Source organism: Acomys minous (genome assembly GCF_964271855.1).
Source record: "Acomys minous genome assembly, chromosome: 9".
Lineage (NCBI taxonomy): Eukaryota > Metazoa > Chordata > Mammalia > Rodentia > Muridae > Acomys > Acomys minous.
In genome coordinates, this window is record NC_140490.1 from 79,884,899 (window position 1) to 79,909,768 (window position 24,870).

The window sequence follows — 24,870 nt, forward strand, 5'->3', positions numbered from 1 at the left end:
TCCGGGGCTGATGGCACAGAATCCAACTTCACACCTTGAAGCCGAGACGCTGGGACTAATTGCACAGAACCAGACTTCACACCGTGAAGCTGAGATTCTGGGGCAGATGGCACAGAACCCGACGTCACACCTTGGAGCTGAGACTCTGGGGCTGATGGCAGAGACCCTGACTTCACACCTTGGAGCTGAGACTCTGGGGCTGGTGGCATAGAACCTGACTTCACATCTTGAAGCAGAGACTCTGGGGCTGATGGCATGGAATCCTCACATGGTGATTGTGGGATGGGGGTTAATTCCTCAGGGTGTACGTTCTGCTGATGAAGTTCTGGGGCCAAATTGGTAGATACCATCGTTGAGGTCAGCAGTCCATGTTTTGCCATTTCTCGGACCAAATCTGTGGGTATGTTCACAGATTTCATACTTAGCAGTCTTGGATCCAGGACTGGGTTCTCATCTTTTATATCCTGTGAGTTCCAGGGAAATTTTATTGAATCCACGATCTTTGCTTGTGGGATTGTGTTTTCTCCCAAATGTTCCATTTGCTGAAGTGGCTGTGTAGATGGCCCTACTTTGGATTCTGTAACTGGATGCTGTTGGCTCATTCCTATGGGTACTGCCCCTTTATCTGGTGCACCTGGGGTTGTTCTCACATCTTGGTGATGTGATGGTGGCATCTCTAGAGTAGTCTCCATTTGTGGCCAGATCCTGGAGGTCAACACTGCAGTCTTCATCACTTTGTGACTTTGCCTTGAGCTCACCTCTGAATAGCCCAATTCTTTGTGCCATGGGGTGAATTTCGAAGGGTCCATGTCCTGATGAGGCTGTCCTGGAGTTGATGGCTTTGGGGGGATTCTCACAGATTTGTTCACCCCCGAGTGTTCTTCTGGGCTGATTCCCATTACGTTCATAACCTGACGCAATGGCAGTGGCGTGACCTTCATGCTGTCTTTGGTTGAACACGGCATCTTGGGTGTCAGTTCCACGTTAGGTACTTGTGCCTTTTGTGCCTTTACCCTTTTTTCTGAAAGACCTATGACCCCGCGTTCTATACTCTGTTCTGACATGTGCTTTGGCTCCTTTTTCAGTAAATGAAATGATGAAACACCTGTAGATCTGTATATATTTTCCTCAGCTCTCTGAGGACTGGGAATAGGCAACTGAGTCTCGGGGCCCTTTTGTTTAGAGGCCCCTCGTACCTCTGCCAGGTCATTGAGCATTTCCCAGGATTTCTTCACAGGCAGAGGTACTAGTTGTTTCTTCAAAGCAGAAACCTTCCAAGATATATGCCCTTCCAGGTCTCTTCTGACAGAAGGAGAGAGCTGGAGTGGAGACCTTACTAGGGGTCCCAGGCTCTCATTCAAAATAGAATTTGGCCCATGTAAGGGAGGAAGAACTGACAAATCCTGGAGAAAACCTGATTTTTCAGGATCTGTCATCTTAAAAGTAGTCTGGGGTGTACCTTGGTTCCTGGACACAGAGGGTGCCTTTGGTGGGGAAACAGATCCACTACTGCTGTGGGATGGCAAAGTTGTTTCATCATACAGGACAGGGAGATTAGACAGGCTCGAGCTGTTGTTGGAGGACCCATGGGACGTGCTGTACTCACTAGAACGCTTTCCCTTTTCACAGCAACAGTCAGGTGAGACAACCTCCTGAGCCACAAAGTCAGAGACAGAGGAAGAAGACACAATGTGGGACTCATGTAAACGTTGCTCCACAAGTGTAGCCCTGAAAAAACAAGAGAAATGTTTTCATTTTCTTAGGAGCCAGTAAGGGAACATTAGGAAGAAGAAGGAATAGTCATTTCAAGTCCAAAATATGCTTGGTTTAAGGGAGACGTGAGGGGGACAAGGAGTTGCGTTCAGAAACATCAATTATGTACATGAAGAATTCCTCCATCAAAGCAAGGTGGACGAGTCAGTCAGTGAAGTGCATGCCACACAATTAGAAAAGTTGAGGTCCATGCCCACAATCCACATGATAATGAAAGGACAGGGTGCCCTGGTGCTGGGGAAACAGAGACCAGTGCATCCGTGGGCTCACTCACTGGCCAGCCATGGCCAATCAGTGAATCCAAGTGAGAGACTCTATCTCAGTAAGCAAGGTGGATGGCACCAAAGAAGTGACACACTTGTTTTACAGGCACACAAGCCCACCCGTGCATGCATAAACACACACACACACACACACACACACACACACACACACACACACACACAACCTGTGCTTGCCATTAAGCCAGAAGACCTGAGTTTGATCACTAAGGCACACATGTTGGAAAGGAGAACTGACTGCCTCAGCTTGCCCTCTGACTTCCACATGCATGATATGGGACAGATGTGCACACATACACACACACAAAAAAAAAAAAGAAAAAAAGAAAAAATATGGGTAATATAAATGTACTTTAACAAATAAACAAACAAACAAAACCTAACTGCTGTGGGAGCTGGATAGATGGCTCATCAGTTAAGAGCAATGACTTCTCTTCCAGAGGACCCAAGTTTGATTCCCAACACACACACGTTGGTTCACAAAGTTCTGTAACTCCAGTACCAGGAGATACATACACTCTTCTGGATGGTGTGTGCAGAAGGCATGCCTGTGGTGCACAGACATACATGCAGGCAAAACATTCATACACATAAAACACAAACACATCTAAAATTTTCTATTATTCAAACTTTTCTCTTTATCTCTCCCTTTTCATTCTGTTTTATTCCGTCCTCCCTTCCTTTACTTTTAATCTTTATCTAGCAACCACCCAGAAACTCCGTTTCCTGACCTTGCATTTTCCAGTTGTCGTAAGATCCGTCTAAGACGCTTGTACATTGTCCTTAGTGCATAATCCTGGGTCCAGTCGATATGATATCCTGTAATACTGGACACAGCAAAAAATATCAATGGTACCAAGAAGAGACTTGATACCCTATGAGCATATAAAGGGGGAGGAAGTCCCCCCAGTCACAGTCATAGGGGAGGGGAGTAAGGGGAAAATGGGAGGGAGGGAGGAACGGGAGGATACAAGGGATGGGACAACCATTGAGATGTAACAAGAATAAATTAATTTAAAAAAAGGAAAAAGTATCAATGGAACTGAAGTGATATTAAAGTACCATTAAGCTAACCCAGTAGAAATAGAAAGTTAATCTAGGAAGGAGGTCATTGCTCTTATAGTAAATGAAGTACAAATATTTTACTTAAAACATTTATAGTTAAGACGGTGCCTTCCTTAGGGTTTCTCTCACTGTGATTACACACTGTGACCAAAAACAACTAGTGAGGAAAAGATGTGTTTTATATTACAATTCTCAGATCATATTCCACTGCTGAGGGAAGTCAGAGTAGGAACTCAGGCCAGGATCCACGAGGCAGGTGCTGATGCAGAAGCCGTGGAGGAACTCTGCTTTCCGGCTTGCTTTTGTGGCTTGCTCACCCTGCCTTCTTATTCCACCTACACCCACCAGTCCAGGGGTGGCACCACCCACAGTGAGCCGGACCTTACCATACCAGTCATCAATTAAGAAAACGCACCCTGTCTTGCCCACTGGGCAATCTGGAAGGGGCAGTCGAGGTGCCCTCTTCAACACAACACTGGCTTATATCAGGTTGGCATGAACCAAGCCAGCACAGGCATTTTGACAGGAGGACAGACTGAAGTCAGACTCTGCTTACCCCGTCACTTCGTCATTTCCGATAAAACATAGTCTGGCTTCTTCTGCCTGTGAAGCTGGTAATAGGAGTAAAGAAGATGCTATTTAGCATAGTGCCTGCTGACGTCATCTAAGAACCCCCTTCATTTAACAATCATGAGGGCAAAGGTGAAGTCGTGCCCATCACGGAGCCAATTAGTGGCCCAGCACAGCTATCAAGTCTTTTCAAAGTCCATGCTGTGCTCTCTCCATCATGTTCTGTAAGAGCCCCATTAGAAGCACGGGACTGGGAAGTACGGTGCAGTGGGGACACAGAGACCCTGACACATTTCTCCCTCAAAGATGTCTACCTCAAGTCCATGCTAGAAGAATACAGGTAACAGACCTCTGTCATCAAACGCTCGGGGGTCATCTTCATCCGTTCTCCTGACCCACCGAATTTCCTACCCATGCTTTGGGCTTTACATAAAAATATGTGGACAGAGAAGTGTGAGAAAAGGAGCTAAGGAGGGATACGGACTGTTTGCATGACTCTGGAAGGAAAGGTGTTAGAGAGATGGTGTACTCTCCAGCCACACCCTCTATTCCCACTCTCCTCCACCTGCTGTTAAAGACCAGAGTGTTAAAGCAGATCTGCCATGAGCCGTGAGCTAGCAACAGGGATTAGAATTGTTCTGACCTGTGAGCTTCTGGGTCTGTTGCTTCGAAGCCTAGTGAAACACAGAAAGAAACATTAAGTCAGGTTTACGTTCTAAGTTGGAGATTTTATTAACACCACATCTCATCTGATCTATGGATATTGATATGTCCCACATCAAGTATCAACTCAGATGTCTTCCAGAGCCATATCATTAGGTACCATCTCATTTATTTACTTGTGAATGATTTATTAAATATACAAAGATACCAGCAAGACAATATCTGTGACACCATGTCTGATGACCTGAGTTCCATCTCTGAAGCTCACATAGTAAAAGGAGAGAAGCAATTTCCCCATGATGTGCTCTTACCTCCCCATGCATGCCATGGCATCTCTGCATGCACGCACGCACATACAAATGATTGGGGTTTTTTTTTTACTAAGTTCTATATTATTGTGTGGAGTACTAACTGTAAAGATAAATATGAGGCATGTCCTGTAGAGACTTGCATTAGCAAGGGAAACAGCCACCTAAACAGTGGTCATTGGGTAAAGGTGCCTGCTGCCAAGCCTTGCCAGCCTATGTTGCATTCCTAGGACCCTCAACGCAGATGGAAAGAACTAACCCTTGCAGGTTGTCCTCTATTTCTACCTGCCCCGTGACATGTGTGCGTGCGCGCACGCACACACACACACACACACACACACACTTTTTAATGTGGTAAATGTTGTGATGGGGAGATGTCAGTGGGGGGCTGGAGAGATACCTCAGTGGTTAAGAGTACTGGCTCCTCTTCCAGAGGTCCCCAGTTCAATTCCCAGCACCCACATGGTGGCTCACAACCATCTATAAAGTGATCTGACGCCCTCTTCTGGCCTGCAGGTGTACATGCAGATAGAGAGCACTTGTATACATACATGAAATAAATAAATAAATCTTTAAAAAAAGAGAGACAGAGAGAGGTCAGTGAGTAGAGAAGACCTTGATAGATTTCCCCTTTGTGCTAGAGATGAAGAGTCATCAGATTTCTGGATGAAAAAGAACATGGTAAGCAAGTGAGACTGTCCTTGAGAACGGAAATTGTGATTTTTGTTGTGGGGTAGTCACTGGAGAAGACTGGACAGACATGGGTTTAAACCAACAGAAAGCTTTTATTACCTGGCCAGCAACTACACTGGGTGTTCGGGATCCCAGCTGTAGCCTCAAGCTTGAACCAGGATATGATTTAAAGCACAAAAAGCATGTTCTGGGTTGGCAATACTTCAATTGACAAGGAACAGCTACCCAGAAGCAGAATTACAGAAGCCAAAAAGTGAGGTTGGTACATGTTGAAGTTTCCCCAGAACTTTCCTGACGTTGGTGGATCAGGCCCTTGTCCAAGTCTCGGCAGGAGGTGCTGTCTGTGTGCTGAGTTCTACAGCCTGAATGGCACTTCCATCATGGAGTCAGCTGTGCTAAGGTCTGGGCCCTGTTCCATCATGGAGTCAGCTGTGCTAAGGTCTGGGCCCTGTTCCATCATGGAGTCAGCTGTGCTAAGGTCTGGGCCCTGTTCCATCATGGAGTCAGCTGTGCTAAGGTCTGGGCCCTGTTCCATCATGGAGTCAGCTGTGCTAAGGTCTGGGCCCTGTTCCATCATGGAGTCAGTTGTGCTAAGGTCTGGGCCCTGTTCCATCATGGAGTCAGCTGTGCTAAGGTCTGGGCCCTGCTACACTTTTCAGGTGCAGTTTTGCTGAGCTGTGGAAGATGGAGCTGGGAAGGTGAGAAGCCGAGTGACGCTTGAAGATAGAGTTTCAATTCTATTCTGTAAGTCCTTCTTAGCACATAGGAAACTCCTGGAATTTCACAATGATGCCCTGGGTCAGTTTAAGGGTGTTAGTGGTATTTGTCACCATTAAAAGTAAAACAAATAAAGCAGGGCATGGTGGCACACGCCTTTAATCCCAGCACTTGAGAACAGAGTCAGGTGGATTGCTGTGAATTCAAGTCCAGGCTGTTATACAAAATGAGTTCAGCACAGCCAAGATTACACAGAGGTCTCTATCTCAAAAACCCAAATAAGTAAGTAAGTAAGTAAATATAAAAATAAAAGAAATATTTATGCCTTTTCTTTGAACCAATGCATCAGTGTCCTGGAGTGCATTTAAAGAGCCTAAATGGTGCCAGGAGTTGTGGCGAACCCCTTTAATCCCAGCACTCAGGAGGCAGAGGAAGGCAGATTCGCTGTGAGTTAGAGGCCAGGCTGGTCTACAAAGCGAATTCAGGACAGCCAAGGCTACACAGAGAAACCCTGTCTGGAAAAAACAAAACAACACAACAACAACAACAACAACAAGCTCAGTTATGTTATATAAACTTGTTTTTGTTTTAATCACAGGGTTGGGATATGGGTCTGATTCAGAATGTCCACAGCAGCAAACTATTTGCCTCTTGTGGGCTCTTAGAGTTGCTCTTGCCAGCTACAGATAGTTTAATCCTGAGGACTCTAGAGAGGTGGAGGCTCTGAGAAGGAAGAAAGCTAGTGCTCCCCCTCTCCACCTTGCATTCCTCCTTCCACTCTGCATTCCCCCTCCTCCATACACCACTCCCCCTCCTCCACCCTGCAGTCCCCCTCCTCCACACTGCACTCCCCTCCTCCACCCTGCCCTCCCCCTCCTCCACCCTGCAGTCCCTCTCCTCCACACTGCACTCCCCCTCCTCCCCCTGCACTCCCTCTCCTCCACCCTGCCCTCCCCCTCTTCCATCCTGCCCTCCCCCTCCTCCACCCTGCCCTCCCCCTCCTCTAGCCTGCCCTCCCCCTCCTCCACCCTGCACTCACCCTCCTCCACTATGCTCCTCCTGGTTACTGTTGATGCAGTTTGTAAAGAAGTTGGAGATATCCTGAAACAAAGGTTGGACTTGCCCCACAGAACCTAATAACCCTAACCAGCAGGAGGTAGCTACAGGGAACTACACCCCATCTACCCACTGATCTTTCTCTCCTACCTTGCACTGGGGTGTTGGAAGGTATTAGGAGGGATTTGCAGTAGGAACCAAAATAAGATAGGATTAGAAAGGATGCTACACCTCTCAACATCTAGTACATTCTTCCTCAGTGTCTTCTTAATATAATCCTAAAGCTGCTGCTGGTGCTACAGCCACCACTACTACCATTCCCTCCTCCTCCTCCTCCTCCTCTTCCTCCTCCTCCTTTCCATCTCTTCTTTTCTTCTTTTTTAGACAGTAGTCCTTGCTGTCCTGGATCTCTACATGTTGATCAGGCTGACTTTGATCTCGGAGAGATCCTCCCGCCTCTGTCTCCCAAGTGCTGGGATGAAAGGCGTGCACTACCACACTCAGCCTAAAGCTTCTAAGTGAATTAGAGAGAGACATGCTGTCTCAACTCTCCCTTTCCCTCCAGTCATTTCCTCCTATGGCCCAGAGGCTAAGCATTTATACAAACCTACAGGGGTTCAGAATGTAGAGAAGTGAGGTCCAGGATAGAGTGGCTATTACCTACCTTTCTCTTGGGTGCCACCTGCTTCTGGCTCCGACACCAAGAAAACACCTCCAAAATTCCACTAACTAACAACCCGAGAATTATAAAGCTGAGACTGGCAGGCAGTGGGATACACAGCTCCCAAACTAGCGCCATTTCTCAAGGCTATGCCTCTCTCAACTGAAGAGTTTCTGTCTCCAGGCAGAGATTCAATGACATCACAACAGGTACACAGTCAGTGTGTACACTCAGGTCACAGCCACTACACTTCCCTGTGGTTGCCCTCTGTACTGAGATGTCTGATAGCCAAAGCTCAGGGAAGATCCATCCAGGAATCTTCTGGGGCCTAGCTTTGCAAACTGTCGTTAAGGGAGGAGTCATGAGGCAAAGTTTCAAAGGGCTTCTTCCAAAATGGCTTGTTCTGATTCACATTTTCCGTGGAACCGGCCACTGTCCTAAGTTTGGACTGCGTAAACTGCCATAAATTTCACACTGTATCTTAGCACACAGAGTCAAGAAGAATCGAAAAGAGTTAGGACAGTTGAGGTGGGAACCCACATAGACTTCGAGGCGCTTGGTTTTCTAAGACCACGGGTCTCCATGTTCTGTAATTTCTGTCACCCTGAGACACATCACAGTGAGTAGTGGTCTTCGAGGAGTGCCTTCTCATGGACCTACTGTCTCACTGCCGCGTTTATATTTTTTATTTTGGAATAACCACCAAAGCTGAACCAATAGAACAATAAATCTCATTGACCCTGGCTCATGAATCCTTAGCATGGGTCTTTTGCCTGCATGTGAGTGCAACACATGTGTGCCTGAGAGCCAGAAGAGGGCATCAGATCCCCTGGAACTGGAGTTGAAGACAGTTATAAGGCACCAGGGGGCCTAGGACAAGGATCAAGTCCTCTGCAAGAGCAGCCAGTGCTCTTAACCACTGAGACATCTCCCCAGCCCCATTCTTAACATCTTATATAACTTTATCATAGTTGTAAAGGCCACGAGACTAACATGGGAGATGGAGGTGGGAGGATCCAGAATTCAAGGTCATCCATGGCCTCCACTGCAAAGCCAAAGCCAGTTGGAGCTACGCAAATCGTATCCCCCCCCCAAAAAAAAATCAAGGAATTTACTTATATTAAGTAAATTCCAGCTGTTATTTGGATCCTGTATTTCTCCACAAATGTTCAGTATCTAATCCATAGTACCATGCTGGTGAACACCAAGCCCAGAGTCCTCTGAGTCCTAAGCAAGAGCTTTATAACTTCGAAAGAAAAAAAAGAAACAAATAAAGAAAGAAATTAAGAAAAAAAAGGGCCCTAAACATGAGTGTCTGTGATGTTCTCTTTACATTTAGACTGAGAATATGTGTTTGGTGTGGATGGGGATGGGGAACACACAGCATATTCCAGCATATCAAGACTGATAGGCTATCAATTTGTGACCCCAGTGCCAAGTACTTTTTAGGCTGGTGCCTGCTGCATTTCTCTACCTGAAGTTACCATTTCCCTTTGTTCATACTTTGTTCCTGGAAGTGGCCTATAGCTCTCCTGTTGGAGGTACAGAGGCTAGCATGACTAATTCCTTATGTCCTGGAGGAATAACCTAACACACACATTACTTGAAGTTCTTGTGCATGAAACATTTGCCTCCCCTCCCCTCATTCTTTCTTCGATTATTTTTTGTAATATTTAATATTTTTTTTATTAATTTATTTTTGTTACATCTCAATGGTTATCCCATCATTTGTATCCTCCCATTCTTCCCTCCCTCCCATTTTCCCCTTATTCCCCTCCCCTATGACTGTTCCTGAGGAGGATTACCTCCCCCTGTATATGCCCTGTATAGGGTATCAAGTCTCTTCTCGGTAACCTGCTGTCCTTCCTCTGAGTGCCACCAGATCTCCCCCTCCAGGGGACATGGTCAAAGGTGGGGAGCTGAGGATCACTGGCTTTGAAAGTCCAAAACGACAGGGCTAGCCTCCTGCCATCCACAACAGTGAAGTATCAGATCTTCCAGCCTAGGGAAATCGTAAGAAAACAAGTGAATCTATCATCAGACTCCCTCAATCTAACTCCGGAAGCTACCCAACAAAAACAAAGACGGCAAGTTGTCTAAAAGACAGCGTAAAAGTAAACGCAAAAAAACCCAAAACAACATGGCGTTTCCACTTTCTTCGATTATAGGTATTGCTTTGGATGTGTGCATATTTCTCTTGTGCTTTGTATTGTGTCTCATTACTGTCATTATTCATCTTGGTGCTCCATTTTCTTTCTTCGGTTTTTTCTGTGGTAAGTTCTTTTGCCTGCTTGCTTTGGATATATGCCATCACTGTGTAGTTTGGGGACCCTATAAATCAGAGCTCATTTTTGGAGTCAGTCACCAGCTGAAAAGACACCAGTTCTTCCCTCTCCCATGAGGGGAGTGTTTTATAACTAGTTTCTATATGCCACACTAGATTTTATACATGTGGACAAGCCCTGCCTTGAGTTTAAGGGGGACACTGGGCATTTAGCTGTGTGTGTTGAGACCATATGTGGAATCAGGTTGGTACTTTCATTCCACACCAGGTTCAAACTCCCTTCTGTGACCTTACACACTCTATAACATATTCAAGATCCATGCTAGCTGGCCTAAGTTGTGAAAATAACAATGGATCATGAGTTCCATTTTTAATATATTAGTTTTCAAACGTGTTCAGTATCCAACTGTCTCCTACCCTAAGTCCTCTTGGTTTTGATCCAGCAAATGGGTATCAGAGAGATCACTTCCTTTATCTTCTTCAGTCCTGGAGTCTTCAGGGTCAGGTCCCTGTCGTCATTGTGTCATCACCACTGCCTACGCTCTTGATGTTTTCATCCCCTCAGATGTTTGGTTTCTCCAAAGAGTGCTAGTATTTAGAAGCAAGCTGTAGCCCATTTGTCTCTGAATAATTTTTTAACATGGAGAAAAATCTTGCTGGATAGCCTCCAATTCAGTCTCCTACCTCATCCTCCCATGTGAAGGGACCAGAGGTGCATGCCTCCACACCTTACTCCATTCTAACAAGTTTCTGAACTTCTTTAGCTCTTTTAGAATCTCCTGACAAAGACCTAACTCTCTGTATTCACTCCGTATAACCCCTGTAAGCCTTAAAATATTTCCAAGTGTTATTTGTCTCATTTTTCCTTTGTTGTCCTGGATTCCAAGATAGTCCTAGGCATTAAAAGTTCCTGTGACTCCATGGGGGAGGTCCTGGGGCATCTATTTGTTGGCGATTTCTCTGCCACAAGGGGGAGCCAGATCTCAACAGTGAGAGCCTTGGTTGTAGACACCTGAAGACTGGATGGGGATGAATTCGGGTGCCTTTGATATATCAAAACTTATGACACCTTAAGTCTAAGGCTGTTCAGACACCTTCCTAGTGTTTGTTGGTTCCAACCACCAAAGGGTACCCAGCACCGCCTTTCCTCCTTCCTTTCTTGTGTGTGTGTAATCAAGGTAAAAGAAAGAACACGCGCGCGCGCACACACACACACACACACACACACACACACACACACACACACACGAAAGGAAGGAAGGAAGGAAGGAAGGAAAATCCTGAATGCTTCTCAAATTACAAAAAATACATACAAACTTACTGTATTGTCATTGAACCAGTACACATGGAAACAGTATATGGCACATGTAACATCCTAAATCCTTCAAGCTAGACTTAAAAATTAGACTGAAACAATTGTTATGGTAGTTTGGATGAGGATGGCCCTCATAGGCTCATATATTTGGATGCAGAATAGTTTGGGAAGGGTTAGGAGGTGTGGCCATGTTGGAGGAGGTGTGGGCTTTCAAGTTTCAAAAGCCCACAGCATTCCCAGTTAACTCTCTGTGTTTCATGGTTGTTTTTTCAACATGTGAGCTGTCAGCAGCGGCTCCAGCACCATGCCCGCCCTCCTGTTGCCATGTCCCCTGCTCTGATGGTCATGGACTTACTCTCTGTAAGCAGACCCCCAATTACATGCTTTCTTTTATAAGTTGCCTTGGTCATAGTGCTTAGCTACAGCAATAGAAAATTAACTAAGAAAATTAGATAGCTGCTATGGAACATATAAATGGGTTCATGCCTTACTGCATACACAGAAATACACAAAATTCCTGGGAATTGCAAAAAGAAACACACACATGCCACACCAGTATGGGTGTTGGCCGCGTGGGGAGCAGAGTTTTCTATGCTTCAGGACCCAAATGGTAATAGAGATCAACAAATTCAGCCTCAGGGAGAGTAAAGCAGACTTCTTGCAGATAAAAGCCCCGAGAAAATATTTACAATGCACTTCAGAAATAGAGCACTATTTACTTTACAAAGAACTCAAGGCCAGAGGGTTAGAAAAGATTTAAAAGCCTGTTAGAAAAAGAAGAAAAACCAGGGCATGGTGGAGGACATCTGCAATCCTAGCATGCCATAGGCAGAAAGGAAAGGCTCACTATAGATTTGCGGCTCCTCATCTACAGAGGGAGATCTAGGACAAGTGAAAGAGTGGATAAAGGCAGAGAGAGCAGGGAGGGGGTGGAGGAGAAGGAAATGGGAGCAGAGGGAGAGATGCTGAGCTTCTCACATGATAGAGACACAGGCTGGGGTGTGGCTCCTCAGCAGAGCACTTGCCCAGCATGTGTAAAGCTGGGACCACCCCACAGCTTCTCAATGTCAATAAATAACAGAACACAAAGGGAAATTTCACAGAAACTGAATCTCTCACTGACCAAGGTGACAAATTCAAAAGCTAGACAAAACTCTCTGGGAGGCTGCATGGAGCTGGCCTTCTCATAAACGGTAGCTATGAAAAGCAAAGCGGCACAAAACCCATGGAAGAAGAGTTCCCAACAGGTGACAAAATTACAGCTGCATTTAGCCTTCGACAAAGAGCTAACGTTCCCAGATGTCTACCTCAAAGAACAACTTAGACGCACGTGCACTTCTTGCATCATTACTGGCAACAGGAAAATGTTGAGAACAAGCTATTGCCCCACATGAGAGACCGGTCAGGTAAAGTATCACACATGCACACACAGCTGTCAATGTACATGACACACGTGTATGGCAGTGGAGTAATACACAAGGTGTAAAATGTATGCCACCCTTTGCCTGAAATAAGAAATGTTTTTTTCTGTTTTTTTTTTTTCAAAAAGAAACACCCAAAGTATGTTTAAATATGCATATAACTAGTCCTGAGGAAGCCAACTTGAACAAACTCTCATTCTGAGGATTAAAATGAAAAATAAGTATTAAGGGAATTAGTAGACTCCTAATGGTGGGAGTGGGAGCTCCCTGTGACTCTTTGCCAGCCTCTGGGCAGTTTTCCTCCTGCTGGGTCACCTTGTCCCGTCTTAATATGAGGGCATATGCCTAGTCTCATTGCAACGTGACCTGCTATGTTTGGTTGCTATCCCTGGGAGGCCTGTCCTTTCCTGAAGGCAAACAGAGGAGGGGTGGACCTGGGATGGGAGAGGGGCACTGTGAGGAGAAGTGGGAGGGGAAACTGGTTGGGATTTAATAGAGAGAAGAGTAAAAAAAGTTAACTTGAGAGATGTATTGGGGATGTCTTGTAGGTGCACCCACTAACAACTGTTACCTCTACTTGATGAAGTGAACAGTTTATCATTAAAGTGATTTTCACCTTTAACATTTTTTTTTCTGGAGCTCTGTTTTGTCTGCCTAGTGTAGCTACCGCAGCTCTCTTGATTACTGGTCATCCCCTCCCTGACAATTTCACTTTCAACCTGCTTGTCTGCTCAGATCCAAGCTCTGTCTCCCGTAGATGACATCTTAGTTGAATAATTGTTTTGCTCTTTTTGTCTGTTTCGGCCTTTGATTGGAGTATTTAGTTCCTTTATACTTAATCAGTGATGATATAGGTAAATGGCAATCTTCGTTGTTGTTGTTTTGGTTTTGGTTTTTTTTTTTTCCAGACAGTGTTTCTCTATGTAGCCTTGGCTGTCCCGGAGTCACTTTGTAGATGAGGTTGGCTTCCAACTCACAGAGATCCACCTGCTCTACCTCCCCGAGTAGTGGGATGACAGGCATGCGCCACCACACCCAGCTCATCCATCATTTTTAATGTCATACCTTTTCTTCAGTTTTGTTGTCGTTCTGTCATTCTCCACCTCATGCAGCTGTGAGATTTATCAATAATCTCTCACTGATTCCAAGGGCTTTTCCCTGCGCAAGCTCAGAACTGGATGAAATGCAAGTGGGCCCTCCAGGCCTTCATCAGATGGCAGATGACAGGAACCAAACCCAGTGGGCTCCCTCTGGTGGCTGCTAGACCAGTTCCCACTGCTGCTGTGGACTGCGGATTTTAAGGAACACTACAGAGTTGGAGGGGAGGGAATAGGCATGGGCAAATTACAGTGCCACGTGTCCTCATCCCGATCTGGCCATTTCTTTGGAATGAATATGGTTTGTATTATTGCACACATGGACTTGGTAACTTTGAGAGCACAAAAAAGCTGGTTTTCTTTCTGGGGGATTTTCAGATGTCCTCATGTTCTTGCTCTCTTCCTTTCTTCTTCCCTCCCTCCCCCCCATCTCTCTTTCTTCTTACTTTTGTTAACCCATGGAGTAGTATGAAGCCTAGAAAGAGGTTCTGGTTTCCAGGGTTGTAGCTTTTGGTTGGAGACCAACCACTTGATCGAGAAATCTAAGTTTTCACTTTGTCTCACATGGTTAATACCCACATCTCAGAATTTATGTAGGAAACTGAGGGTAATGCACTTACCACTGACTGACAAATGAATCCTCGGGTCACCATTTAATGGGAGGGTACAAGAGGTAAAGGCGATGTTGATGTAAAAGGTAAAAGTGTCAACAAGGTTGTACCTCCAGGCTTGCTTGCTTTATGCAATTAGTAGGTGCTTGGAATCCTTTTGGGAAGAAGGGGTTTCCTGGAGCCAGGGCTTGTACAACTGCAGGAAGATCTAGGAAAGTTACGTTGTGATGTTAGAGTCAGAGGATCGGGGATGAGGTCTTGCGGCAGTCTGTGTGAAGCGTGGGCCCTGGTGGGCAAGTCAAACATTGAAGGGGAATCTGAGAGGCCAGGTACTCCAGCCATTGAGATGAGACCATGAAGGGAAGCTTAAACAGAGGTTTGTGGAAAGGCAGAAGTCCTTGGACGGGTCCTTGGGCTTCAGGATGAACAGTCTGGGGACAGGTGGGGACTGCAGCTCCTGGGTCACCATGCTGATGCCAAGATAACCAGTGTAGTCACTTGGCCCGCTGCCCAGAAGGCAGGATTACGAAGGTCACTCACTCTGAAGGCGTATGTGTTCTCATGCCCTGGGTGGAGGAACTGCTAAGTGTAGGCAAACGCTGACTGTGATAAATGATGGAAGAGGCCTTTGGCGAGCACGAGAGCCATGGAAATGAGCTGAAGGTCTGCGCTGACTCCTGGAGTCCTCAAGGAGGACACTCTATGAAGCAGGTGCTCAAATATGGACTTTACACATGTGAACATGCTGTCTTACTGCACATCGTTAGAGCCCTGTGCGCTGGAGACCTGCCAGGGACTTTTAACACTAGTCATTTTAGTCACGTGTACTCCATATGTCACAGTTATCACGAAAGGACTAAATACACTGATTTGTTGTTGGTTAGTATCTTTTCAATAATTTAACCACACATGTCACAATAGCTCTGATCAGTATTTTCTGCAAGTTGATGCCTGACATATTTATAGAAACAGATAATTTCTCTTTGTCAGTTTTACAGACTGGCTTCACTGGCAGAGGAGAGTGGGTGTCCGTAGGCTTTTCTTCCACTATTTTCCACCAAACAATGACAAGAGAAAAACTATGGGACAGTAGGAACACAGAAGCTCTTACAAAGCCTCATTTACAAGTCAGAAGACCACACACTGTCTTGTCACTGTTTCTATTGCTTGGTTGACTGATGCTTTTAAATTCTTCCTCTACAAAGTATTTTTGAAGATCCTGTACTGTCAAAACGGCTTCCTTTTTTACAGGACAGGGCATCTCTTTTCCTCATTTCTCAATCACTGATGAAACTTAGAAACTCTTGCCTCTCCTTTTCTTCTAGCACAGATTCAATGCAGGATTTAGGAGCAAAACTTCAGAAGCAATGTAGGTTTATTCAGCAGAAATGATTGAGTATGAGAAGCTTTGGTAGAAAAGTCACAGAAATAACTACAAAGATGTCAGGGTACAAGATAATAAAAAGATGAGAGCTGAGTTTGTAGGCATTCAAAGGGAGCCTGTGTTGGTTAATGTGATGTCATTTTGACTCAAGTTACGTCATTTGGGAAAAAAGGATTCTCAACTGACAAAATGCCTTCATAAAACTGATCCGAAGGCAAATCTGTGGTTCAATTTCTTAATGGTGATTATCTGTGGTTTGCATGGTTTGGGTCCTAAAACCCTTGGTTGGGGCTATGAGGAAATGAAGGAAAGACTGACACAGAGACATGCGTACAGTAAAGCTAGGGAATATTCTAACCCTCCACAACTCAGAACTTCAGCATGTGTATTAGGCATCAGGAGCAGGGTTAGCAACCCACCCTGGGAGGTCTCTGTGGGTGGTTGTTTTCAAGCTGTATACACCCTGTAGGAGGAAGCTATCTTTTATAAACACTCAGACTCCCAAGGAAAGCCATGTCATTTCTCTTGAGTCTGGTCCATATAAGGAGACAGCTTTGCTAAATATCCCATGTGTCCAAGATCTTGGAATACCTAGCATGGTCATAGCTTTGTCAAAATGAACATTCACGAGGCTGGAGAGATGGTTCAGTGGTTAAGAGCACCCCTTGCTCTTCCAAAGGACCCAGGTTCAATTCTCAACACCCACATGGCAGCTCACAACTGTCTGTACCTCCAAGATCTGACACTAGCACACATAAATTAAATGAAATATTTTTTAAAAATTAACATTCACTCAGGACTTCCCTCACTCAGGGATTCCTCTGTTCCATATAGTCATTGGTGTGGGAGGACACAGCCAGTGTGAGTGCTGCCACCTGGGGCTTGAGATGATGAGAATGTGCTTGATGCTATAAGAAAGAAGACTGAGCAAAGCACCGCAGACCAAGCCAGTAATCAGCCTCCCCACATGGCCTCTGCATCAGCTCCTGCCTCCTGGTCCCCAGGTTTTTGAGTCCTTGCTCTGACTTTCTCAGCTTAGACTTTAGGGGAAAATGAAAGAAACACTTTCTCCTCCAAGTTGACTTCGGCCATAGTGTTTTCTCATAGCAATAGAGGCCATAACTAAAACAGAGCCACATGATTGACATTAAAATAAATGTAGTTCCAGTTTCTGTCTGTTCTCTCCCTGTGTATATCTTGGGTATGTCTTGGTTTTTTTCTTGTTTTTATTTTTTGTTTGTTTGTTTGTTTTGTTTTTGTTTTGTTTTTGTTGCTGTTGTTTTGGTTTTTCGAAACAAGGTTTCTCTGTGTAGCCTTGGCTGTACTGAACTTGCTTTGTCTTCGAACTCACAGCAATCCACCTGCCTCTGCCTCCTGAGTGCTGTGATTAAAGGCGTGCGCCACCACCACCACCCGGCAGGAACTTCTTGTATTTTAAGACTGACAGATATCGTTGTGTGTAGAGTTTTTATGGTTTGCAGCAATCCACAGTCAGTCAGAGAATACATGTTTGTAGCGTCCTCAACTCCAATTAGTACATCTGCACTGCAGCTTCTATAGCTAAGGTTAGGAAGAGTAGGAAGAATAGGAAGAAAGCTTGTAAGAGGCAGGGAATCAAGGCTGTTTCTAGGAGATCCTGCCTTCAGTGTATTAGAGGAAAGCTGCACACAGGAAATCTCAATAATATAATTCCCTAAATGAGATTTTAAAAGTGACACCACCACTTCAACTGCCAATGTGGATGGGTAAATCTCAGAAGACCCCATACTTAAATGAAGAGCCAAAGACAGTCACTGGCTGCTCAGGAGGAGCAGAAGTCTTCTTCAGGGATGAAGCAATGACTTGGTTGTCCTGTCCCAATTGTTCATTGCTAAACACAGACACATGCTACTGACATGAGGTGGTCTCAGTCAGTCTGTCTCTTCATCTCTCTCACACACACATAAGATTAATTTCAAAAGGTTAAGAAATTGGCGAGTGATGAGGATGTAGTTCGAGATGGAGGGGGCAGAAGGAGGGGTGACAATGACGTAAATACCACACTCAAGCTAGAAAGTGTGCAATAGTATATTTGGACTAGGGGAAAGACTCACTAAGTAATGTAAATATTGTGTACATGTATGAGAAAACATTGTGTATAATGTTTACTTTTTAAATTTTTAGTATTTTACCTTAAGGAAAATGACAAAACAGGTTACTTTTTTGTTTGTTTGTTTTGAGACAGGGTCTCTTTGTGTACCCCCTGGCTTTTCTGGGTTCACTTTGTAGACCAGGCTGGCTTCAAACTCAAAGCAATCCACCTGCCTCTGCCTCCGGAGTCCTGGGATTAAAGGCGTGCACCACCAGGCCAGGCTTGTTGCATTTTAAAAACTCAATCAACGATTTCTCTGATGCTTACCCAGGAGTGGACATGGCCCTTCTTGGTTGGTAACCTTCCTCAGCATTCTGGAAAACAAAAGAACCAAAAGTCATAATGTACCTTCTCCCGTACACACTTGAAATGCATATTTATTGTCTTCTAGTCTGCATCTATAAAACTAAAAAATACTGAGCCAGGCAAGAATTCTGTTCTACACAAGAGAAGGCTGCCACTGGGTATTGACAGTGGTGAGTCTGGTGGTCCCTACTCCCTCTGAGAATCCACAGAAAACTGAAGTTCCTGCCTTCTTGTTTCTCATGAGATGCAGATTTGTGAATGCAAAATAGATTGTTTCTGCTATGTGGGTTTTTTTTTTTTTTGTGACACTGGAAATAAATCGCTCTATGCCCTGTCTCCAAGCAAGAAATGTGTCCCTGTCATCCACTTCACGGCAGGCTTTGGAGAATGTTGAACTTCGCCATAACATGTTACTGTCTAGACAACTTGTTACCCGAGTGTCACATGCCCATCATGTCTGTGATGACTGAGCAAAGCTAAGTTTAAAGGCCCTGGCACCTCAGCAGCCTGAGAGCAGGTGTGTGTGCTTGAAGCACAGTTGCTTCTGTGGCTTCTGAAGCATGGGCTGGAGGCTAGATGTGCAAATGAGTGTCTCCTGGAGGGAGATCTGGGGAATCACAGACACAGAAAGTGTTTACCAGTTCACACTTCATTCATTTAGTGTCTACTTCCAATTTTTATGCACAGAGAAAGCATGCTTTATGTGAGAGTTCAACACCAGACAAATTTCTCAACTATAGGAACCAGTCCCCACTCCTTAAGGCCAAAGTCTAGAAGAAGTTGGCCTACCCAGTCCTCTCTTAAGGACCCCCAATAAGGCCAAAGCATGTAAATTTCTAGAGGGTTCAGCTTGAACCAAGGACAGACAGATATGAGATCAGTGTGTGTGTGATGTGTGTGTGTGTGTGTGTGTGTGTGTGTGTGTGTCATGGACAGGAGAAACCTTGAAGAGTCCAACTTGACTCAAAGTCTCAGTCTATGCTCAGGGTCGAGCTGGACTCAAGGACAACCAGCTGTCTTTAAAATTTCCACTACCCCTTCCCAACTATAAAAGTTCTTAAATGCCCTCTGTGACTGCTTCAACTGATCTTTTCCATAGGTCAACTTGTCCCTCCACTCATTATCCAACCACGAAATGCCAAGGCTTGTAACTCCCTGCTTGCAGCTTTTCTGCCCAAAGCCAACCAATCACATACTGTAAAACTCATTTCTCTGTCTAAAACCTATAAAAGGCCCATGCCTCTGCTTCTTGGGGTGTGCAGCTTGAAAGAGCTGGACAGACCCTGTTGCATCTGCTCAATAAGTTCCTTTGTGTTTGCATCGACAAAGGACTCCTTCTCTTAGTGGTGACTCCAGGAACAGACTAGAGATCTCTCTAGAGCTCTCAGTCTTACACAACTTGTATGTAATTTCCCTCAATGGGAAAATAGATAAGAGTGTTGACCTCTGGTTGAGTGTGAGCGTGTTCACAATTACAGAGATGTTTTTAGTTGACTTTGTTGGGATGCAGCGTTCTGTATTCTGTAGGCATAAGGTTACTGTGCAATTCAAATGTGGGTTTCTGTAACACTCATATCTGGCTGCAAGCTTTGAGAATCTCGTCTCAGTGTTCTATAAACTGCTTCCCAATTGCTCCCTGACATGCCAATAAAGCAGTTTCCAGCCAGTTGCTGAGCAAGGTAGAGAATAAGGCAAGAATTCCTGCCAGCCAGGAGAGGAGGAATGAGAGGATTCAACCAGGGAGTTCAGCAAGGACAACCATCCAGGACATATCTATAGCACTTTCATTTGATAATAAGTTGCTGCTGTGTGTGTCCTACTTTAGGACTGGGTGGGTGAGAAAGCACCCAACTCATGATGGGCAGCTCAGGCCACATGGTAACTTGCTGTGCCACTGTCAAAAGTTGAGTTTCCTCTGAGGTAGAGTTGCAGGCCTAGAGCTGTTTTTAAAAAGGGAAAATAGTTGGACACCGATGGCAGTAGAGCCTTGCTCAAAAATCCCAATAGTGCCTTCTGTGGTTCCCCACGAGGGCCTGCCAAACCTCCAAACAGCATCCCTGTCTGGCACTAACACCTCTAGTGCCATCGCATCTGCTGAATCATACGATCCAACTGGTACAGCAGCTTGAACAGCAGCCTTCTCCTATTGCAAGACATCACTTGCCCCAAAATAGGAGCTTTCTGAGTCATCTGACATATTGGCCAGAGTTAACATACCCAACGAGGAATGTGCTATCTCCAGAATCCAAATAGACCCACTGAACAGTGTACTTCTTTCTTGGTGGTTGGATGGGCCAAGTGCACTGAGTTTTCCTTCCTCCTGAAAGTAATGTCTCTGAAGCCAACACCACTGAATTCCTAAGAATTTCACCGAGTTAGAAGGCCCTTGAATTATGATTGAATTTATTTCCCATTCTCTGATGCCCATGTGTTGCCAATAAGTCTAAAATGGTTATTACCTCCTGCTCATTTGGCCCATTTGGCATAATGTCATCAATACAGTGCACTAATATGACATTTCATGGAAGACACAGATGATCAAGATCCCTTCTAAGAATTGACACAGGGTTGGAGAATTAATATATCCTTGAGGTAAAACTGTAAATGCATACTTCTGGCAGTGCCAACTAAAAGCACATTGTTTCTGGTGGTGCTCATGGACAGGTACTGAGGAAAAGGCATTTGCTACATCAATAACTGCATACCCTGTACCAAGGAGATGTATTAATCTGCTCAAGTAAGGACACTACTCAGTCACCTTGCAACCTTCTGCCTTCTCTCTTTACTGCTCTTCACATTGCTGATCTCGAAGCTGGAACTGCTCTTCAGACACCTGCCTCACATTCAGGTGGAGCTTTCTTTCAGCTCTAACACTAAGCTCTTCTTGCAATGAGCAAAGTCACTGTCCCGCTCAGAAGCAGGGACACCGCTGCTGCTTGAGGAAGGAACAAAATGTCATCTTAGGCATACACAGTTTATCTCGCATGCTGAAGATGTCCTTGTCCTTCTCTTCCTAGAGACTCTGCAGAGCCACGTGTGACCTCTGCAACTGGGCTGTAAATGTGTACTGTCCCTCATTTTCTTAAATAGGGTTAGGAATGAAATTATACACATTATAGGCCACAGCCATTGTGTAGCCTAGTTCTCACAGCTGTTGTCTTTGATTAAACTGCACACGCACTTCATATTTGGTGCAGAAAATGCCAAGATACAGATGCCGAAGGGAAAACATCTAACAATAATGAGGTCCTTGGAGGTGGGCAAAGTAGAAGTTGTAGGGAAGAAAGGGTAATGGGAAAACAATGTGGTAATAGCTTAATTTTTAAAAATTAAAAATATTGTTTCAATCTTTGAAACACAATAATAATACACTAGACACTATTGTACCAATATTACATACACATCAGACAAACTTTCATGAACTATTTTAAATTACATAACCTTAGATGTTGAACCTTAGATATAGATTTAATCCAACATTATATCTCAAATATGCCATTTCCCTAACCTCTTTCTTTTCTAGTTACTCTGCTTCTCATCTTGTTTAATTTTGAAACAAACATATGAGGCCAAATATAGCCCATGTGGCAATCAGTCATGACCATAGGCACAGTCAAGGATATTTAAGAATACAACCATTCAAAAGCAGGGTGTGGTGACACACACCTTTAATCCCAGCACTCGGGAGGCAGAGGCAGGTGCATCTCTGTGAGTTCAAGGCCAGCCTCGTCTACAAAACAAGTTCAAGACAGTCCAGGCTACACAGAGAAACCCTGTCTCAAAAAAAAAACAACACAAAAAAACAAAGAAAAGAACCATTCATGAGGCAACTGACAATCTGCACATCTCAATTATCTTTAACAGTCCATAATAAAATGACAACCATTAAATTGAAGCTCCTTCAGCATCAAGATCTCTAAATGTAGGTGCTGGGAACTTTCCTGAACTTCGTATTGCATATCATTATAGAACACAACATTTTCCCAGTATGACCCAGTTTCTAAAACAGGTTATTTATCAAAATAGAATTTGTCAGTGATATGACATGTGTAATTTATAATTCACGGAAGTTTCCTTTAAGTCACCAGGATTCTGCATTGACTGTAATTGACACAAACAGTATAACGGGTCTTCCTGCCTTTTTCAGTTTTACTTTCTTGGTGTTATAATTCCCTGTGTCTCAGACAAGCATGAGATCCATATTGTTTGCAACTCCCCTTCCCCCATTCCTTCTCTCTCCATGTTCATTTAATAAATTCCTCATCTAATATCTTTTGCCTGACATCTTATTTCTTCTTATTTTCTTATTTTTAAACATACAATTGTTGGCCAGTGCTGGGAGAACTCTTCCAGAATTGTCTTACGTGTGGAATCCTTTCTACCAAACTCATTCCAACACACTTCCCACAACAATTTCCTTCTGTTCCAAACTTCCCTCTGCGTCTCCATTCATTCCTGTCTGATCCCATCATTGCCCTGCCTTCAGGCTCTGCTTTCTCCTGTGACCCAGCATGGCAGGCAGGTGATTTGCTCTGCTGTGTGGCTGTGAGAAATTGTAAAATTATAAAATGTAAGACACTTGCTTGCCCTGCCCAGAGGCTTCTCCCAGTTCTCGTTACTGCTAGCCTCAGAGTTCCACCCTAGTTCCCAGAATAGCTACATGCGAGCTCCCTATATCAGAGGTCCCATATGGTTTCTAGTAACTGCCCTAGGGACCCACACCCAAGTCCCCACAAGAAGTCTCCCACTGCCAATGTCCATATGGTTTAAGCTTGATAGGGAACCCCACGTGCTCTGTGGTTTTAACCTTTAAAAACTAGTCTGTAACAGCTACTTGGGGTCCTTCACCTCCCGAGGGCTGAGGGACCCTGGCGCGTCAGCAATAACAATAAACCTTTGCTTTTGCATCAGTGTGTTGTGCCTCGCGTGGTCTTTCACGGCGACCCCCTTCCTGAGTTGGGCGTGAGAGTCCAACAGCTGTTGGCCACACACCTCTCAGCTCTCCTTGGCACCCCGGTGTGGACCAGCGGGCTGCCACTGGCTGTGATCGGAAAGCCCCATCATTAAATCACCAGGACAGACTGTCTATTGTTAACAAATAAATAAATGCTGTTCTTCCTGTCACCACTACCCAGGATTCAACTTCCTAGCTAATGGGTTTGTTACAGTTTTTAAATTATTCTATAATGTTCTTTAATCCCAGAACTTGGGAGGTAGGGGTAGGTGGATCTCTGAGATCGAGGCCAGCCTGGTCTACGAAGAGAGCCCAGGACAGCCAGAGCTACACAGAGAAACCTTGTCTCAAAAAAACCATTAATTAAATAAATAAATAAATAAATAAGTAAATAAATAAGTTCATTTGTTTACAATGCTGAAACTTGATTGTCATGCTCTGCCTTCATACTCAAAGCCTAAAAATCACTGCCTTAAAACTTGTTTACCTGGCTTTGCAGACACCACTGTCCCCTGTCATTGCTTGCTGTAGTCGTCGTCAACCCCACCGTGTTCTTTGACATTGAGGTCGATGGCGAGCCCTTGGGTTGCATCTCCTTTGAGCTTTTTGCAGACAAAGTTCCAAGGACAGCAGAAAACTCTTGTGCTCTGAGCAATGGAGAGAAAGGATTTGGATATAAAGGTTCCTCCTTTCACAGAATTATTCCAGGATTCATGTGCCAGGGTGGTGACTTCACACACCATAATGGCTCTGGTGGTAGGTCCATCTATGGGGAGAAATTTGAGGATGAGAACTTCATCCTGAAGCACACAGGTCCTGGCATCTTGTCCATGGCAAACACTGGACCAAAGACAAGTCGTTCCCATTTTTTAAATTTAATTTAATTTTATTGGTTTTTTGAGACAGGGTTCCTCTGTGTATCCTTGGCTGTCCTGGACTCACTTTGTAGACCGGGCTGGCCTTGGACTTACAGACATCCACCTGCCTCTGCTCCCCTGTGCTGGGACTAAAGTTATGGGCCACCACACCTGGTGGTTCCCAGTTTTTTATCTGCACTGCCAAGACTGAGAGGCTGGTGGCAAGCATGTGGTCTCTGGGAAGGTGAAAGAAGGCGTGAGCATCATGGAAGCCATGGAGTGCTTTGAATCCAGGAATGGCAAGACCAGCAAGAAGGTCACCATTCCAGACTGTGGACAACTGTAATTCTTCTGACTTGCAGGCATCTTACCCATCAGACCATTCCTTCTGTAGCTCAGGAGAGGCCCTCTCCTCATCTGCTCACAGTACCCTATAATCTCTGCTCTCACTGAAGTTCTTTAGGTTCCATATTGTTCTCATTCCTCTCCAAGTATAGCTGGATTGCCGAGTTAAGTTTATGATCATGAATAAAAAATAAATAGGAAAAAAGCATATTTAACCTTGCAAATGTGATGGGATTAATCATACAGGAAACTGTTCTACTCTCTTTTTATGGACTGTGTTGAAGTTTTTAATAATTTATTTAATTTTATTTAATGTGCATTGGTATGAGGGTGTCAGAGCCATTGGAATTGGAATTACAGACAATTGTGAGCTGCCAT

General features: G+C 44.7%; 1 long non-coding RNA gene and 1 pseudogene across 2 annotated transcripts; one reads left to right on the forward strand and one right to left on the reverse strand.

Moving 5' to 3' along the window:
* Positions 1-241: 241 nt before the first annotated feature.
* On the reverse strand, positions 242-7,919 carry LOC311605223. The gene is made up of 5 exons (XR_014781842.1): positions 7,791-7,919; positions 4,333-4,363; positions 3,676-3,730; positions 2,786-2,881; positions 242-1,728 (listed from the first exon to the last, which is right to left on the reverse strand). It is a non-coding gene; the product is annotated as an uncharacterized lncRNA (long non-coding RNA).
* A 15,955-nt stretch (positions 7,920-23,874) lies between these two features.
* On the forward strand, positions 23,875-24,602 carry LOC311604636 (peptidyl-prolyl cis-trans isomerase A-like; annotated as a pseudogene). The gene is made up of 2 exons: positions 23,875-24,145; positions 24,322-24,602. The product of its transcript is annotated as a peptidyl-prolyl cis-trans isomerase A-like (transcript).
* The last annotated feature ends 268 nt before the right edge of the window (positions 24,603-24,870 follow it).